This window comes from Chiloscyllium plagiosum, chromosome 22, assembly GCF_004010195.1.
Source record: "Chiloscyllium plagiosum isolate BGI_BamShark_2017 chromosome 22, ASM401019v2, whole genome shotgun sequence".
Classification (NCBI taxonomy): domain Eukaryota; kingdom Metazoa; phylum Chordata; class Chondrichthyes; order Orectolobiformes; family Hemiscylliidae; genus Chiloscyllium; species Chiloscyllium plagiosum.
The window spans coordinates 38,718,833-38,739,826 of NC_057731.1; positions in this window are offsets into that span (position 1 = coordinate 38,718,833).

The window sequence follows — 20,994 nt, forward strand, 5'->3', positions numbered from 1 at the left end:
TTTTACAGGGGGCAGGGTGGGAGGAGGTGTAATCTAGGTAGCTGTGGGAGTCAGTCGGTTTATAGTAAATGTCCGTGTTGAGTCGGTCTCCCGAGATAGAAATGGAGAGGTCTAGGAAGGGGAGGGAGGAGTCTGAGACGGTCCAGGTAAATTTGAGGTCGGGGTGGAAGGTGTTAGTAAAGTGGATGAACTGTTCAACCTCCTCGTGGGAGCACGAGGTAGTGCCAAAACCGACATCTGTCTCATAGACAGCATGCAGGAATTTAGATGACTGTCCATTGTAATCCACACTTTATTTGGGCAACCATTTACTACTATTCTATTGCTGTTATCAAATTAAACTCTCATTCAGTCTCTTTCATTCAGAAATGTTTTCATGGCCATTCCCCCAGCCAATCAAGTTCGTTTGCATGATCATCCCCTGATACTGAAGTATATCACATCTATATTGTCCAGGGAAGTAGTGGAACCAGAACCCGTTTGCAGGGCTGACCCGAAGCTAAAACATATCACACCTACATTGTCTTGGGGAATCACTGAGTCAGAAAATCGTTTGCATAATGATTCCCCAAGATTAGGGCATTTACATTTACATTATCTCCGAGGATGACCTCATCCTACCATTGTACCTGGGGTAACATGTGGTTATTGGGGGGGGTGGAGTGGCCGGAATATCTGTGAGCATTTCCACCTGACCTGTTTAAAAGGGATGTGTTTCCTTTGTTTGGGGCCTCTTTTGACCCAACTTCACACGCCTGTGAAGAGTGGAAAAGGGGGTCACCGAGTTTGTGCAGGCTTTAATAAACTTTAACTGTTTACTGAAGTTGGTGTGTGCAAATTGCATCTCGTGTGTGAAACCTTGGGAAAGAAACCTAAGATTTCCAACCTGCGGTTAGACTGTCAGCTTTAGTTTCACTTGGTGAGATCGTAATATCTGATGACTTGGAACTGAGAACTTGCCAGAGGAGATTCAAGAAATTATTGTAAAATCATTGCCCAGCATAATAAATGTGAAAGCAGGGACCAAGTGGTTAAGTGACAGAGATCAACACTCCAAGCCCCTATTCAATGGCTAATAAAATAGAGACAATGCAGGGGGATGTCATCAGTCAGGAACATATGCTGCTTGTTATTTTAACATCCCCAAGGAACAAGAATGCAGTGTGCCTCAAAGGAGGCAGAGAAAGAGGAATGGATTAAAGTAAAAGATACATTTATTTACATAGTGTCATTTAGGCACTGGATGTATCACAGTATTTATTGAGCATTGAAGTGGAGTCATTGTTATCAGTGGAATGTGGCTGTCAATTTGCACACAGAAAGTTCCCATGAACAGCAATGTGATATTGCTGGCATATTCTGTTTTTGTGAGGTTGGTTGAGGGATAATAGAACCAGCCATCAGGAATAACTCTCCCACTCTTCTTCAATATAGTTCCTCAGGACTTTTTACATCTATCAAAAAGATCAGACAGTATCTTTACATCTCTTCTCACCCAAGAGGCTTTTTGTCAGCTTAGTCAAGTCTCTCTCCATGAGGCCGAGCGAGATTTTTCGCCATGTCTTCCCAAACTGGCCTCATTAACTATCTACCCCATCCTGAATGTGCCCCTCTCACCCGATTCCAGACTCATTCTACTACTAGGCATTCCCTGAACAACTCACCGCTCACCAGAGAGCCAACAGAGGACCAGCATCCCTGGTGGCCGTGCCAACTTTAAAAGGCCGCTATGCACCCGGATGAACACTGGCATTCCGGTGACGTCCTGCTCATCGAAGGGCCGTCATTCCAAAGATGTTTGAATAGGAGAAAATTCTCTGACAGAGACCTGGAGGTCCTGCTGGATGGGATAGTGGAAAAGGGGGTGAGGGTCTGTTCACAGAGGACTGGCCATTAGATCCTGTCGGCCTGCTGCAGGTCACCACCTAGGTCAGTCCTGTTTCAATGGTCCAGAGGAATGACCGGATGAAAGGAATGGAAATAAGTTTCTTTGTTCCACTAAGGTAAGTGCTACACTTCTCTCTCTGTCACCTTACACTCGCTCTATCTCTCTCACTACACTCACCTTCCAACAAGGCTCATGCTGTGCCACTCAGTGTTGCCTGCACTACCTTCCCTCACTCACTGTCAAACCCCTCCACCCTCACACACCCAGCCTGGCCTCCATGCTACCTACTCACTCCCTTGGGATAGCTCACCACCTTTCAATCATTTGCACCAGCACCAGTAGCATTGCTACGCACTTTAATCACACTCAATCTCTCTTCTCTCCCATGACAGGAGAAAAAAGCTCATAACAGGGATCTTGGTGTCCATATACACAGATCTCTGAAAGTTGCCACCCAGGTAAATAGTGTGGTGAAGAAGGCATATGGCGTACTGGCTTTTATTGGTAGAGGAATTGAGTTCCAGAGCCCTGAGGTCATGTTGCAGTTGTATAAGACTCTGGTGTGGCCGCATCTGGAGTATTGTGTGCAGTTTTGGTCGCCATACTATAGGAAGGATGTGGAGGCACTGGAACGGGTGCAAAGGAGGTTTACCAGGATGTTGCCTGGTATGGAAGGAAAATCGTAGGAGGAAAGACTGAGGCACTTGGGGCTGTTTTCACTAGAGAAAAGAAGGTGTAGGGGTGACTTGATTGAGGTGTACAAGATGATTAGGGGGTCAGATAGGGACGGGTAGGTATAGGACAGGTGTTAGTGGTAGATTCTTTACTCGGATAGTCGTGAGTTCATGGAATGCCCTGCCAGTAGCAGTGGTGGACTCTCCCTCTTTATGGGCATTTAAACGGGCATTGGATAGGCATATGGAGGATAGTGGGCTAGTGTAGGTTAGGTGGGCTTGGATCGGCGCAACATCGAGGGCCTGTACTGCGCTGTATTTTTCTATGTTCTATGTTCTATGTAACAGAGTGGAAAGAGCTAGGACAGGTGGAGTGGTGCCTGATTTTAAGCTCCCCAGTCTCCACAAGGAGAGAATTCTGGCTCTTGCGGAATAGATCCTGTGAGGACATTAAGATATCCTACTGACTGAGTGGGACATCACCAAGTTATTGCTCTTCATTCCACCGTGACTCTCACAGTGACCTTGGTCTGTCAGTCTCATTCATTGCACACCATTTCTAACCATTGGCTATGACACCTTCTCTCTTTTGTCTCTTGCAGGTACCCGTGGAATGTCTGCAGCCTCAGTGCAGAAATGGGTCTACTCTCCCAGAAACTACCTCCTTCACTTCCAAGGAATCATCAGCCTCCTGCACTCCCCACCAGCTCCGATACTGATCCCTCAGTGGGAGTCTCATACCCAGGTATGGCAGCACAATCTGGTGAGCACCCCACTGTTTTAGCTCTGCAGCTGCCCAAAGAGGCAATGCCCCAGGCTGAGGGTAATCAGAAGTACCTGCTGAGTCCCAGGCAGGAGAGGCTCCTGTGGTATTGGGGAGGAACAGGAGCAGCAGACAGGGATGTGGGATGCAATGACCCTCCTAACACATAGGTTGCAGGTGTCGCCAAGCTGCCTCAAGTATGTGACTGTCTGGCTGACTCCATGGACAGGTTGGTGCTGCCATACAGTGCCAGTCCTGTACCCTCAGGGTCAGCTGAAGAGACACCCACCTGCACTCTACCACCTTGTCCATTGGTCCTCAGGACCAAAGGGATGGTAGCAGGGGATATGCAATCCAGGTGCCCTTTCTTTACAGGGAGACAGCATTGTGGCAGGATGCACCCAGCTGAGGGCGCCTCAGAAGTCTCTCTCCAGAGGTGATTGAGTCCTACACCTTCTCCCTGCCTCCCACCCTCCTTACCTTGAAGGTTCACTTATCTTTGGTTGGAAGAACCTCAGAGTGTCTGAGCTGTTCAGTCACAAATGGCCCAGGATCACCTGACTAAACTTCCAGGGCCAATAGGTTTCTTCCACCCCAGCTGCAGAGCCATGGACTGCACTGTGGGAGGGAAAGATAAAAAAGACAAGGTATTGAGGGCATACATTAACGGCTAATACTTTTACACTATACCTATTTGTTTTAGTCTCTGTCTAGTCCTGAAGGGAGCTATGCCACAACGACGCTTAACATCAGGTCCATGTGCGATGTACCATGGAGAGATGTCTGCATAGAGACGCTGCTGCAGCCCCCAGAAGAAATATGTACATTTCTTAATGGCAAGTGGTTCAATTGGAAACTGTATATTAATGAGTTGAGTTGTGCAGTGAATAAAGTCATGAACAAGCAATAATGCCCCTTAATAGGCAACTCACTGCTGCCTTGTGAGAACCTTGCTTCAACACTCATGTTCCTGATGTTAACTACGTTGGAATTCCCATGCAATTCTGCCACATTTCTCTCTATAGCCCATGTCATTCTGGCTCCTATAAATTCCACCCGATGGATAGCAACAGAGAGCACACATCAGACAGTGGTTTCCAGCCTCTGCCCAATGTGTGGGTGAACATCCAGATCCCATTCCTAGTAACTCTTCCCACGAAGCCCAGAGGCTTCGCACCTTCCTGGGCCCCACTCAACCCATCTACATGAGCCTATTTCTGCCACCTTCCTCCCCATGACCCCCAGCTGGCAAAGGAGGTGACCATGCCAGGTGCAGTGATGCACTATCCTTCTCCTTGAGGCTAGGGTGCTCCTGACATGAACAAACCTTCTTCCTGTATTTCTCAATTCCCATTCATGTTTTACCAGAAACCTCTTTTGTAGTCAACTCCTTCACACCATCTGCTTCCCACTTCCCCAAACCTACAGCACCCAGTCTCCATATATTTTCCCCAAGTCTTCTTCCCTTAGCATTTGGCCACCTGAACCCCACCCCCACTCCCCTTAGTTTCTCTTGGACAGACTCCACAGACTTACTCAGAGGTGAGAAAACCCCTGGCGTAGCCGCAGCTGAAAATAACAGAAAGGGATATGAAGGAAATGTTCGGCAGGGAATCAAACCTGATCTTTCCTCAGGCTAGAAAACGTTAAGACTTATCAATTTGGGAACATGTCAATAAATAATCTGATGAGCATATCCTGTTTTAGAGAAAGCCTTAATATTGTAAAAAAAAGGAACAAATCTGCCTGCTCCTGCATTCTTTAAGTGTCAATATACTTTAGAGGTGATTCTTGGCTCAGGGAGATGTGGTACTTCAAATATGAATTATATTCCCAGCTTACATCAACCTCTAAATATCCAGGTCAGGCTTGAATTAGGCTTCTGACTCCAGAGGTAGGCACACTACCACTGAGCCACAAAAACCCTTCAGATTGCTTTTCATTGGTAAATCTTAGAATTTTGTATTAGTTTTCTGTAAGACTATACAACGTAAGGTTACCCACCTGGGTTGGTCAATCTCTCTTGTTTCATGTGATCTGGGTACGTTCACAGCAAATCACATTAGTCAGTTTACAAAGCCATTTCTTAGTGCAAACTGTGCAGGTAATTAGTTTATTTACTCGTGTGTTTAAAACTCTTAAAAATGAATACACAAATTTACATCAGAAGAATATTTCTTGACCTTACATGTAGAGTTGCAGCTTTAAAAAAGTTCATGATTACACTCACGTTGAGAACAGTAGGAGATGTTTGTTTTTACTGACTTATTTGTAATTCAGTAATGCATTTTCTAAAGCAGGTTTCAAGTTTAATCTACTAAACAGGTATGAATGTAGCATGACAGTGAATGCAGCAAATGCACTGTGACAGCAGCCAAACACAGAAAAATTAATTCCCACATAAATCTCTAAACCTGTTTTTCCAGGCCACTGTGAGAAAGTCATATTGTGTCCTAAACAAATATCTTGGTGTGAGATTATGTAACCAGAAAGGGGTGTACTTAAAAAAATCTGCTGTCGTGTTCCCTCATGTAAGCTCAGATCTGCTGAAAACCAACACCATAACTCCCTTGTTGGAGAAAATGATGCCATCCAGTTGCAGGTTTGCTGAAATTATTCAAATAAATTGCATCAATGACCCACTCGACCGATGCCAATGATAAACCTTATGACACCAATGGCGATTAAGGGGATTAATGGTGAGTAGATGAGACACAGATCATCACTCTTCAATGAGATGCACCTGGGTTTTATTAGTTGTCGAGGACAGGAAATTGGCAATGAATCTTTTGAACCATTTGTGTGTCAGAACAGAAAAAGGAAATGGCCTCTGATTATTTTTTTCTAACATTTATCATATTGTCCATCTGGATAATACAACAGTACAATGGCACACAACACCAGGGGCCTGATTCCACCCTTGGGTGACTGTGTAGAGTTTGCACGTTCTCCCCATGTCTGTGTGGGTTTCCTCTGGGTGCTCCGGTTTCCTCCCACACTCCAAATATGTGCAGGTTAAGTGAATTGGCCATGCTGAATTGCCCATAATGTCCAGGAATGTACTGGCTTGGGTGGATTAACCATGGGAAATACAGGGTTACAGGGATAGGGAAGGGCTGTGGATTTGGGTGGAATGCTCTTTGGAGGGTCAGCGTCAATGGGCCGAATGGCCTGCTTCCACACTGTAGGGTTTCTATGATCTGTGGTCAGATTTAGATACAGGGGAACCTCGATTATCCGAACGTGACGGGCGGGCATTGTTTCGTTCAGATAATCGATTATTCGGTTAATCGATCAAATGCCTTTCCTCTGGGGCCTGAAACCCATCCAATACAGCTCCCCGCCCGCCACCCCTCAACTCCGTACACACCCGTCCCCTCTCCAGGGCAGCTGACCTGGACACCAACAAGATTGCTGCTACTGCTGTTTGTGGGGTAAGTCTCCAAATAGCGCACACACACACACACACGGCCAGCCAGCCACAGTCACACACACACACACACACGGCCAGCCAGCCACAGTCACACACACAACTTTTTACTGCAACCTTTTGACAAGTTCCATCTTTGCCCTGTACAGGACAATGTTGGAGAGATTGTCTGGGGAATGGGGGGGTTTAGGGTACACACCTCAGTAGAATTCCAGGGAAAGTGTGGGGAGAGAGAGAGGGTGGGAGGTCAGTCATTTGGAGATGGTCCCTGTTTAATCACTGTAGACAAAAGACGCGATCACTGTTGCAAACACGTCTTTGACGTGATGTTTCCATTGGGACCAAGAGATCTCTTTCGGATAATCCGATTTTCAGATAATTGGTATTTGGATAATCGAGGTTCCCCTGTGCATGCACATTTCAACATATTGCCATCATAAATAAGAATAAAGCACAAATGAAGAGATAGGAAACATACAAATGAGTGAATAGAGAAATAGGAATCAAACATATAAATCTATCAATGAGAAACAATTAATCAGCAAGTAGCTACTGATAGCAAACACAGAACAGGAGACAACAGGCTCAATATTTAGCCTCTGATGGGGTGTGCACAGAGCTGGGTCGACTAGGAATTCTGCATCCTTTGGTCGCTTTCACAACTCCATCCTGCTCCTGGATCATTTCCTTTGGAGATGATCTAAGCTGGCATAGGCAGGCTTAGAGGCTGTTCCTATCCGCCTGGTTTCAGCTTCACCTTCACAGAGAGACCACCCTTTGGAGAAAGACAGTCTATCCCAGACACTGGTCAGGCTGCCAAATCTGTTGTGTACTTTTGTTTAAGGTGCACACTGTCTCACTGCTAAAGCAGTGTTGGAGCAGTTCCTATTGTCCTTGTAGTTTCCAGAGCCTCCCCACTGTCCTTAACTGAACATTGATCCTGGCCTCTGGCCACTCTTTGGCCAATTCAGGATAAATCACAGCTAGCGACTGTTCAGTAAACAGTGCAGCTTCTGTCACCAGTTTGACCTTCACTGCGGGATTCCAAAGCCAACAGGGAAAAGCATGTCCACTAAAGCTGCCTCACATACTTTTGTTGAATTGTGTTAGTCACTATTTTGCATTTCTAATGTTTACTCATCAAGCTGCAGACTGAGCACTGTAAATATGGGGTTTAAATTCACAAGTGATTAAATCCCTACAGTTTGAAAACAGGCCATTTAGCCCATCGAGTCCACACCAACCCTACAAAGACCATTCCTCCTAGGGCCATTCCAGCTGTGTAACCTTGCATTTCCCAGGACTAATCCACCCAGTTTGCACACTGTGGGTAATTCAGCGTGGCATATATACCTAACACACACATCTTTGGACTGTGGGAGGAAACCCATGCAGACACTGGGAGAATGTGCAAACTCCACACAGACAGTCACCTGAGGGTGGAATAAAACCCAGGCCCCTGGCACTGTGAGGCAGCAGTGCTAGCCACTGAGCCACCATGCCACCCAATACTAATGATGCAGGAGAAAATTCTGACAATTGTTAAAACAACTGCTTTATGAGATTTTCTTTAGTTCCAAAGACATGAACCCTTCAGCAAGATGGTGGCAGAGTAAGACGGCCCTGCTGGAGATCCTCTGCTCCATCTGTTCGTTTCCTTCTCCTTTCTTCTCTTTTTCTTTTCTTTCCTTTTTCTCTCCCCTTAGCTCCAGAGGCAAATCCTGAAGCAGCAGCAGGCATGGGGCAGTGAGTCTCGGAGCATCGCGAGGTCAATGAGTCCTGGGCAGAGACCCGCGCAGGGGAGTCAGTTCTGGAGCTTAACTTGGAGTAGCTGAATGTTGGTGCAGAACAGAGCAGACTGGCGGCTTGGAGAGGAGGGTGGACAGCTGTTGGTCTGATGTCTGGTGTAAGCAGCCTGACCACATGCGGGGTTCCTTGCGTTGAGCCGCTACAGTGTCACGTTTATTTAAAATCTTTTGCCTGACTGTAATATAAATCCTTTTGCGCTGTCTTATTTCTAACCTTTTTAAAATTCTGTAAAGTAGTACAACTACTTTTTATTCCTCTGTTGTATCCAAGATTTGTACCGAGGTACTTGTATCTAAGATGGCGCCATAAGAAGCAGCCACTGTAAAATCTTTTCTCTGGACTCCTTACAATGGCATACACATGACAATAAAGGATATTCTACATTCTATTCTCCAAAGTCTAGACCTATTTTGAGGTGGAGTAATGAGTGAGTACTCTACTGTCGGAGATGACACCATTCAATTGGAGAAATTGAGGTTCCAACCCTCTCAAGTGATGCAAAAAATTCTCCTGACCTTACTTGGGGAAGATCAGGGGCTTCTCACCGTTGTCCTGGCTAATATTGATCAATCAAACAAAGTAATTAAAATATAATTTTCTAGTCACGACCATATTGCTGTATATTGCTGTGCACATATTAATTGCTGCATTTCCTGCATTACAACAGCATCTACACTTCAAATGTATTCTTGTAATCTGAATAGCATCATGTAGGATCTCATCACTCATTAATAACATTGCTGTAAAGTTCTTGAAGATGATAGAAAAGACCCAAATACTCCAAAAGATGGATGATTGTTGATGATTAGATTCCCTACAGTGTGGAAACAGGCCCTTCAGCCCAACCAGTCCTCACCGACCTTCCGAACAGTAACCCACCCAGACCCATTTCCCTCTGACTAATGCACCTCACACTATGGGAAATCTAGCTCGGCCAATTCACCTAACCTGCACATCTTTGGGTTGTAGGAGGAAACTGGACCCACCCGGAGGAAACCCACGCAGACATGGGGAGAATGTGCAACCTCCACACAGACAGTCGCCTGAGGCTGGAATTGAACCTGGGACCCTGGTGCTGTGAGGCAGTAGTGCTAACCACTGAGCCACCGTGCCACCCTAATTATTAAAGCATTACAGAAATAAAATGCAAACATGACCTACAGAGGGACGCAACAAGATATGTGGACATATTCTTGGTCATCTGTGAAGATGAAAATTCAAATATTTTCTCTCCAGGGCAAGGATGACAGCTCCAAGATGATAGACTCTGAGTAAGTGATACAATAATGATTCCTGTCTGATTTAGTCATAAATAAATATCATCCTATCAATGCCCCAAGCCCTCCTGTACTATTCCTGTGAACAAATATTAGTGACAGCTTGTTATTCTTCTGTGTCCATTTTCTTTTGCTGTGTTTCACTTAAATAAATTATTTAATATTATTCCCTCTTCTGTAGCGATCAAATAGTAAAACAAACACAAGAATTCATGCACAACGCAGTACCCAATATTGAACAGTGCCTCTAATTTCTCCACAGTCAAGTCTAATTCCAGCCATTTTTCCAAGGCTTCAAGGCATTGCATCAATCTCCTATGGGAACCTTACTCCTAAAGTTGCTTTTTTTTGACACCAGCTCACATACATACGGAACAGTCTTTTTTTAAAATTAGAAGCTGCATAAAATCTTTGACAGTGAGTGAATTACATCTGAATTGCAATTAACCTATAATATTCAACAGTGGGCGGCACGGTGGCACAGTGGTTAGCACTGCTGCCTCACAGCGCCAGGGTTCAATTCCCGCCTCAGGCAACTCTCTGTGTGGAGTTTGCACATTCTCCCCGTGTCTGCGTGGGTTTCCTCCGGGTGCTCCGGTTTCCTCCCACAATCCAAAAAAAATGTGCAGGTCAGGTGAATTGACCATGCTAAATCGCCCGTAGCGTTAGATGAAGGGGTAAATGTAGGAGAACGAGTCTGGGTGGGTTACGCTTCGGCGGGTCGGTGTGGACTTGTTGGGCCAAAGGGCCTGTTTCCACACTGTAAGTAATCTAATCTAATCGAAAAGTATTGATATATATTGTCAATTATATAATGATATTTTAAATGGCTTCTCCTGTAAGTCAGTCAAGCAGAAATTTTGAAAATATGAACAGTGCACAAACTCATTTGAGGTAGTTAAAGAATAAGGTCCTGGAATCTCGAGAATTCAGAGCATTTCCAGGAGATTCCTGTTTTGTAAGATTAGAAATCTTCATCTCTCTCTTACTAACAGCAAAGGGAAGGAACTGGCTTCTATATGAATACATAATTTTCTTGTCTAGTTAAGTGGACAGGTGGATCTGAAAGCATGGGATCCATTCAACTGCAGATCAGGCTTAACAATATGGCAAGGGGAAAAACTACCTGATGTGATCATTAAGGAGTTTGACATAATTCAGAAGGCACTGATTACTCAAGGCTCCAAGGATTTACCACAATTTCCCATCTCAAAGCATTAATGGAAAAAGATACAAAAGACTTTGTGTAAATAAACATTTTGAATATAATAAAGATAATGCAAATAGATTAATTGCTTTCACTCCAAGCTCAAGAAATTCCAAAAGTTCTGTGAATTGTTTTCAATTTCTTGTAACTGACTAAGGCTTCGGGTGAGCTTACCAGTTAGTTCTCAGTTCTGATTAAATCAGTAAATCAATGATTTATTAATAGTATCATGTTGTGGATTCTGACTCAGTCAGAAGTAGATTCAGACAGAATTCATTGAGGAACCTTACAGCTTTGAGACAGGAAACTGTCAACACATTAGTCAGAGTCAATTTTGAATCTCACTCTTAAGGTAAAGACAAAAGACAGTTTGCTAACTCAGTGTGCATCAAACACCACTCATAATCCTCTTCATCGTTACAGTCTGAAGAAAATTCCATTTCTGCTACTATTTTTAATATTCTAGGTTGGCTGTCTGTTGATTAAAAAAATGAATATCATGTTGAGAAATTTGGGGATTAAAACTGGTTCATACAGGCAGTCAGGACGGAAGCTCATGGATTACAGTTCTGGTGGAGGTGGGAAGCTGCTCATTTGGTGCTGCAAAATTATTTCCATGACCAAAGCATAAGGCTGAGCCTGTACCATACTGCAGCCTCCCTCCGTGCTCAGTAGGCAGCCCAGCACCACCATGCTAATACAATACAACCTGCCCTCTGTGCTTGAAAACAATCTGCCCCTCATTATGGGGAACTGCAATTTGAGATTGGAGACTTCTAAATTCTATAACTGCAGTTGCAAAGAAGAGAAGTGGAACACCGAGGGTTCCAGGGATAGAAGTGGTGCTGGAGAATTTGGTAGTACATATGGATAGGAGAAGAAATTATGTGGTTCCATGGAAAGCCAAGAGGCACTCAGGAGCAAACTTCAGAAAGGAAAACATTCAGGACAGATGGTTTGATCTTATGCTATTCTCCTTATCAACTTCCAGCTCTTTCTCATCCTGCTCATTATCATGATGAGTAAGTTGCAAGGGTGTGACCATAAACCACTTGCTCTTCACCGCACTCTCCAGTTCCTCAAGCCAACCTTTTCCTTCTGATTTTCTGCTTTCCAATATCTAGGAATCCCAGGAGAAGGAGGGTGAGTACTTGACGAAGAACCACTGCCACTTGATTTGTCCCTTGCTGTTACCAAGCCAGATACTGAATCTGAGTGTAGCCCAAAAGTCAGTACAGAGGAACCTAGATTATCCGGCATTCGATTATCCGAATTTCAGTTATCCGGCCAAGATCGCAAGGTCCTGATGGTTGGCTAAACTATGCATTTGATTAACTGACTGAAATACTCCCCGTCCATGTCCTTTGGATATCCGATAACTGTACACCTTTGTTATCAGCACCTGATGTGCCACCAGACATTAGAAGGCTGTTGTCTGGCCAGGGATAAAGGCTAGTTCTGGTAACAGCTCACCAGGGAGTGATGTTTCACATTTAGTTACAAGATTGGATGGGTATATGAATAGGAAGGGTTTGGAGGGATTATGGGCCGGGTGCTGGCAGGGGGGACTAGATTGGTTTGGGATATCTGGGTCGGCATGGATGTGTTGGACTGAAGGGTCTGCTTCCATGCTACACATCTCTATGACTCTATAAGGAGAAAGATCTTGATGGAGCTCCATAGGAGTACACTGAGAGTACACTGAGAGGCATTGTGCATTCAGACACTGGTTCCAAGGCTTGGTCTACCAGCCAGCTTCCTATCGATATCACAGAGAGGTCCAGATTCACCTTGGCAGAAGGCACTCTACAAGAACTTTTCTTCTTTGCAGCCACTGGACAATCTTCTTGTTATGTTGCTGGCCTCATACCTATCGGAGCTGGTGTGAGGTTACCTACTCTCTGCCATTCCTGCGAGGATGCTGCAATAATCTGTCAAATGCCAGAACCCACCAGGTCACCTCCAAAAACAATACTTTTAGACACTCTGTAAATTCAGACATGCTTTCAAATTACCTTGGGTGCCAGGCCATGTAAGTAACACTGGGCCCTGTAGCTCCTGCAGCTGACTGTTTGGTCTTTGGTAAGTGACTTGCAAATCATGGTCCAGACTTCAAAAGTGGACATCAGATCAGCCAATGGTTGTGTGAAATCACAAACAGAAGTGCAGGCCCTGTGATATTATCATGAGACTATTAATCCAGAGACTCAAGTAATGTTCTGGGGATCCAGATTCAAATCCTGTTATGGCAGATGGTGGAATTTGTATTCAATAAAAAAAATCGTGGATTAAGAGTTTGATTATGACTCTACTGTTTGCTGGAAAAACCATGACTCACCAATGAAATGTGCCATCTTTGCCTGGTCTGGCCAACATATGACTCAAGATTCACATCAATATGGTTGACTCTCAAATGTTCTCTGAGCAATTTGGGTTGGGTAATAAATATTAGGCTGACCAGCAATGTCCGCATCCCATAAATAAATAAATCCAGACCTGATTGGTTGCTACCAGCACCTGCAGTGAATGTCCAAAATGCTTTACCAAGCTGTTGGTCAGCTTAAACCTGGTGGGCATTTACCACTGCTGTCTCCAGCCTTCTCCTCTGTCCTTGTGATATGAATTTTTTCACATGAGAAATTCAGAACATTGCTGTAGCTTCAGGAAACTGGAGTTCTCTTAAAAATAAGCTGTTGAAATTAAGTACCAGTGTCATTAACATCCTTTAGGAATGAGGCCTGCCATCCTTCCCTGGTCTGGCAAATATGTCTCCAGACCTACAGTAACATGGCTAACTCCTAGATATGGCCTAGTAATCCATTCAGATCAAGAGCAGTTAGTCATGAGCGCAAAACATGGTCTTGTCCACATCTCATGTAAGAATACAGAAAGAAGTAAATAATACTATTTTCTGAAGATAGTGTTTGGGAATAGTATACTGAGAGATGACCATTAACTGAATTTTGTTTTATGCAGCCTCGCAACACATAATCAAGAAAGACAACAGCGTACTCACTACACTCTGCACACAACTACTTGTCTGAGAGTTCAAATACAAAATACACACACCAGAATAAGGTTGAATTTCAAGGACCAGTGATAAGATCAGTATTAACTGGTTCTGGAGCAAAATCACTTACATTTAAATCATCTATTGAGATCACTAACATAATTTACTTTGTACATTTCTTTGTATCTTCTTTTTATCTTTCTGTCTCGTTTGCACTCCTTTCCATCTTCAATAGTTGTGCTTTATTTTGACCTGATAATTTATCAATGTTTCACTTTCTTTATTTGTGTCAATGTTCTCCCCCAGATTGCTCCATTTAAGACGTGACTTCACAATGGTACAAGAGCCCACATCATTAATCAGCTTGATTCTCTTTTCAGGTAAGTTTGCTGTTTATTGCTGTGTTTTTCTCAGACTGGAAATATAGGCAGAAACTGCTACCTTGTGGATAAATTGTGAATTACATAATGTCAAAGGCTCTGAAGAAGGAAAGATTTAACCTGCATTCACAGAACAGTTTTACCAACATCTTGATAAGTGATTTATGGACAATGGATGTTTATCATTTGCAGTTACTATTTTAATGAGCCATAACACTCAAGGAAATAGGAAGAGAAGTTGAGCATTAGGCCTCTTGAGCTTGCTCAATAGAATCATGGCTGGTCTGACATTCCCCATTTCCACTTCCTTTCCCTTTCCCCATAACGTTTGATTCCGTGACTGATCATGAATCTATCTATCTCATCTGTAAATATACACAAGAACTCTGTCCCACAGCTCCCTTTGGCAAGGAGTTCTGAAGATTCACGACCTTCTGAGAGAAGAAATTCCTCCTCACCTCAACATTAAATTGGTGTCCCTTAATTCTGAGACTACACCACCTGGTCCTGGACTCTTCCTCTCAGCATTTACCCTGTCAAGCCCCTTAAGAATCCAATATGTTTCAATGAGGTCACCTCTCATTCTTCTAAACTCCAGTGAGTAGGGTCCCAACCCATTTAGCTTTTGATCATCAGACAATCCCTTATAACTAATTTGTCCAAACAGCTGTTAGTTAGAATGCTTCCTGGGATGGTAAAACTAAGACAATTTTAAGTACATTTTCTAGATAATTACCAACAATGGAAACTTGAAATGTGTACAGTGCTTTAGCTGAACTATGGACAGGATTGCACGATAGACTTTTGGAAGTATTTGGAAATGACAATAGAAAATGGTGATGACAGAGATTCCAGCTACATTTTTTTAATGTCATAAGCATTCAGATTTTTAAACTCAGATTATTGTTGATAAAGAGAGATATGCTGTTGAAGTTTTTCACCTTGCACTCTTCAGGGCAGATTCAGGAAAACCAAATTTCAAAGAGAGCAATAATTTATACTGCATGAGAAAACAGTGCTGATTGGTTGGCAAGATCACTCTGATTAGTCAAAGCATTTCCATGGAGAATTTACCCAGAAATTATTGTTCCCCATGCTTTGTTTCATTCAAAAATGGTGCCACGGCACATGATTTTATCTTGCAAGAGACATATAGCTGCTCATGAAATTATGTAGCTTCTAGGAAGTATCAGTGTGAGCCCAACTGATAATCTTAAATTGGTTGTTCAAGTAATTCTTGGGGTTGTTCAGCAAAAGATGTCCAATCACCGAATCACACCTAACATTAGACATTATGTTCTAAGTTTTGCAAGGAGGGGCTAGTTCAATACAGTCAATGCTCAGCCTATTGCAAACAGCCATAGGAATGTGCTTTTGATGCAATCAGCCACTCATAGGGACATACATCATACATACTGCCTACTTGTCTCCTACATGACTGAATAATGCAAAATGTGAATGTGAGTTTTGGTCAAACAGCAGGGTATACAGTCACTGGACTCATACACCCATTACATCTGAGAACACTTTGGTTGTACCAATAAGGAATGTTATGTTTTCACCTGGTGACCCATGCATTACAAGCAAAATGAAATGTAGTATTAGTGTAAGGGCATTTTTCTGTACTGTAAAGGACATCGGTGAAATTACATCTGGTAGACTTGTAGTTGCATATGGGTGCATTACATAACATTGGATGGTTAGGATTCTGTCAATTTTTTGTTTAGTATACATATTATTTGTTCCTTCCTTGCTTCTGCATTGCCCATTTTTTGGTCACTGTCTGGAAAGTGGCCTTTTTGTTTGAATAGCAAGACATTATGATGCAGTGGGGTAGCAGACCATAAATCATGACCCACTGTTCTCAGAGTTGTAACAAATGGTAATGTTATTTTTACAGTACCCCAATTTACTTGAACTTCAGACTAATTGTCAAAACCACAGACCAGGTCTCAACTGTAACCAAGAATTACTACTTATTACAAGTAATTAGACCCTAAATACAGATAAACAGATATAAACCAGTAGTATATAATATTGCTAACTAAAACTCTAATCCCCTTATAATCATGTACATACACAAAGGCATCAAACAAACAAATAGGGAAATGGATTATTGGCAGAGGTAGGAAAACTGGAAAGTCAGCTCAGTGGTCTCTGCTTCCTGGTTGCAATGTTGAAACGATCCTTCTTCAGCTTGTTGTTCAGAAATCTTTCTCTGGGTCCCTCTACTGGTTTGTAAGATGTACAGAGTAACTGATTCACTTGGAAAGTTTCACTGATTTATCAATTCAAAGGTCACAGCTTACTGCAACCACGACAGGATGCTTGCAAAACCTGCAATGGGTATCAGGCTCCTTGCAAACTTGCAGCCACTCCTTCAAACACTCGTTTTTAAACCTTTCTCATTGCAGTTCCCAGGTTTTAAATAAAAGGGTACAGTCCTTACAAAAGATTGATTGAGGCCTAGAAGAGTTAAATGCAGCTGTTTGCAGAACTGTCTTGTATTGATGAAGAGAATTGAGAGGAAAATATGTGACTGTTGGGTGAGTGATTGCAACTGACAATAATGGGATCATCCCAGGCAGCAGCTGGTCCTTTACCTCCTTCTCATTCTTCTTCCTCCTTGGAATTATTACAAGAGGATCTGTGCTTTGTGCTTTTTCCCTCCTGAAGGTGCGAACCTGACTGTTGTTAAGGATCTACACACCATGTTCATTCTGGAGGTCCTAGCCGGTGTGTATTGAATGGCGTTTCCAAGTGCCTTCAAAATGCTGATAGCTTGTTCGATGGTGCGTCTGGCCACTACACAGTTTTCATTCAGTTCAGTTGAGGCATTCAAGAGGCTGTTGGATAATTATTTTGATAAAAATAAAATGGGAATAAAGCAGAAGTTTGCCACATGGTAAAGATGTTCATTAAATGAGTCGGTGCAGAATCAATGTGCTGAATTGGCCTCCTGTGTGCTGTAACACAGTGGTCCTGTGGTTTGTGCCTCCTGGAACACATTCCTCAGGCCTTTATGATGTGTCATCATCCTAATTTCAAACACATATCTCTTGTCTCCCAAATAGCGAACTGTTAATTCCGCTTCAAAAACAGGGAGCGTGGACTGGCACAGGATGAAAGTAGAGTTTAGATCAGAGTGGTGCTGGAAATGCACAGCAGGTCAGGCAGTATTCAAGGAGCAGGAAAATCGACATTTTGGGCAAAAGCGCTTCATCAGGAAGAGAGGGGCTTTGGCCAGAAACGTGGATTTTCCTGCTCCTCAGTTGCTGCCTGACCTGCTGTGCTTTTCCAGCACCACTTTGATCTAAACTCTGGTTTCAAGCATCTGCAGTCCCCACTTTTGCTTACAGGATGAAAGTAACTGATTAGGAATCTTCTGCACACCCACGGAAACATCCCTTTGTGGTTGCAGTCCAGCTACTAGTAGATGAGGTGGAGGTGTTTGGGTCTGGTGGTGGATTTCAGGATTATGGGATGAGGTGGCGAATACAAATTGATGATATGTTAGGAAGCTGACTTCAATCTGCTAACTTCTGCCATTGAGCAGTACGCTAGACTGTGTGTGAGCAAACCCCTCAGAAGAGGCTGTTAGTCAACTTCACTGTGTTCATTGGTTGATTAGAAAGGCATTGGTAAGGCCACTTCTAGAATATTGTGTACAATTCTGATCACCCTGCTATGGGGAGGAAGTTGTTAAACTTGAAAGGGCACAGAAAAAATTTACAAGGATGGTGTCGGGAATGGAGCGTTTGAGTGATAAGGAGAGGCTGAATAGGCTGGGACTTTGTTCCCTGGATCATCAGAGGCTGAGGTGTAACCTTATAGAGGTCTATAAAATCATGAGGGGCATAGATAAGGTAGCTGGCCAAGGTCTTTTCCATAGGATAGGGGAATCCAAAACTAGACAGCATAGATTTAAGTTGAGAGGGAAAGGATTTAAAAGGGACCTGAGGGGTAACATTTTCACACAGAGGGTTGTGCATGTGTGGAATGAGCTGCCAGAGGAAGTGGTGGAGGCTGGTACAATTACAACATTGAAAAGATATTTTGACAGATACATGGATTGAAAAGGTTTAGAGTGATTCGGGCCAAACACAAGCAAATGGGTCTATTTCAGGTTAGGAAACCTGGTCGACATGGATGAATTGGCCCGAAGGGCCTGTTGCCATGCTGTAAGACTCTATGACTCTATGATAATATTATGATGGCCTTTCAAAACAAACTGAGAAGAAAAGGGGATGGGAAGTAACAATGGCACAGGAAAGACTCACGCACAGCTTAAGAGTGAAGTGAAAACATATGACTTACCTCGGGACTTGACTGTACATTCAGTCTCAAAGAAAAGGATGTTTGAGGAAGTGGGTGATGAGCGAGAGTAGAAAGAAGTGAAATCCAAAAAAAAGGCCTGTCTTTTAGAGCTTGCTATGACAGAATCGCTCGAAGAGGCTGAACTGACAAAGAAGAAGAAAGAAAAGAAGCAGGAGGTAGAAGTAAAACAGGAAGAAGAGGAGCCATCAACTTCCTTTGTTACAAAGGTGACCCAGAAAAGAAGAAGAAGAAAAAGGAAATGAAAAACCAGTGAAATATTTCCAATAATGAAAGGCTGTCATCTTACTGCCCCTACTGAGCTCTGGCAGGATGCTCTTTTTCAAAAGGTGGGAAATGTTTTTATTATGCAGGATTTTTTTTATGGCAGTTACCATGACCATTTGATTGAAGAAAGACTCTTCAACTGTTTTTCTGTAAAACTGGTTTACCTTTAGAGTGAGAAATAAACCTTAATTTTCTTTTGAATTTCTCTTGTTAATGTATACACCCACACCCCCATCAAATATAAACTGTGGCCCAAAACATTTCAAGATTTCCTGTTAACAGTAATGCTTATAATAATGTACACGTGGTCAAATACATTTTCCTTTGTGCAGACAGAATGCACTAGGATAGACAGTGTTTTGAAAATAATTGGAATCCTTTTTAACTGCTATTTTTTATAAAAGTAACAATGAGCTTAAAAAAATTAAAACTGAACACAACCAAAATTGAATGGGTTTAAGACGTGACACGAAAATAGGTCAATAGGTAATGCAGCCCTGTGCCTAACTGTAGAAGGCTTTATTCCCCATTTTCATGCTGAAAGATCATTCTCACAACTGGAGAGGTTTGCAGGGCTCCCCTGCAGTGCTGAAGACTAGTGCCCTACAGCCTTCTCCAAATTATCCCACCCACACCAAAAACTCTTAGTATGTCCCTCCCCTCTGAATTAGATTAGATTCCCTACAGTGTGGAAACAGGCCCTTCGGCCCAACAAGTCCACACCAACCCTCCGAAGAGCAACCCACACAGACTCATTCCCCTACATTTACCCCTTCACCTAACACCACGGGCAATTTAGCGTGGCTAATTCACCTAACCTACACATCTTTGTACTGTAGGAGGAAAACGGAGCACCCAGAGGAAACCCACGTAGACACGGGGAGAATGTGCAAACTCAACACAGACAGTTGCCCAAGGCAGGAATTGAACCCGGGTCTCTGGTGCGGTGAGGCAGCAGTGCTCAGCAGTGCTAACCACTGTGCCACCGTGCCACCCCCAATTATTTTAGTCTCTCAATAAGCCCAATACTCCTTTGTCCTGATCATTCCACCCATTCAATTGCTTTGCCTCCCCTGATGACCCTCTCCCAACCAACTGTGATTCTTCCCCTCTATCCCAGGACCTATCTGACAGCTATGCCTGATAATGCACTGGCCCAAAATTGTCTGGCATCGGTGGGAAAGGGAGTTAAAACCACTCACGAGAATGCCAGTCAACTCTCCTTCAAATATGAATTAGGTCTAGCCTCTCATAATGCTAGGCACATGGTCCTGTCATGATCACTTCATATCCAGGACAAGAAAAGTACCCACAGCAAAGCACCTGTGTTTGGTATGGCAAGCGGAGTTAAAATTGAGGCCCAGTATCGACTTTATTGAGCAAACTCTTAGTCAGTTAATTCTCCTTTTATGAACATCATGCCATCTACAGATTGTCAATGAGCAATAAGGTGCCAATAAAGTGATTATGTTTATGGCAATTTTCTCAGCATTTGGTTAAATGGCTCTTACATTGGATGTAAATTTCTTTAGAGATGCAAGGTTTATGATCCAATTTATTAAACCTGGTACACAATCAAATGCAATCGTGCAAGGAATAATATTCTGCAGCAGAGATGTTAGCTCACTGATGTGAAACAAAGAACGTCTCTCCTTGATTAAAGCAGAAGGCATAATGAACAGGATTGGGAACAATGCTGAGTTGAGAGATTATTTGGTTATAGCTGTCTGTTTGTCCTGTTAGAAAGAAAATCCTCAGTATGAAGGCTGCAATCTGCTAAGTCTCTGGCACTAACAGACTATAATTGCACATTTTGTTCGCAGTCACAGCAATTCAAGTTTACTACCAATACAAAGTAGCTTCTTCAATTCTCTCTGATTGCACTCAGACTGTTTCAATTGCACAAGTTCATTCTTCACTCTTTCAGTTCATCATTATTATACAACACAAAACG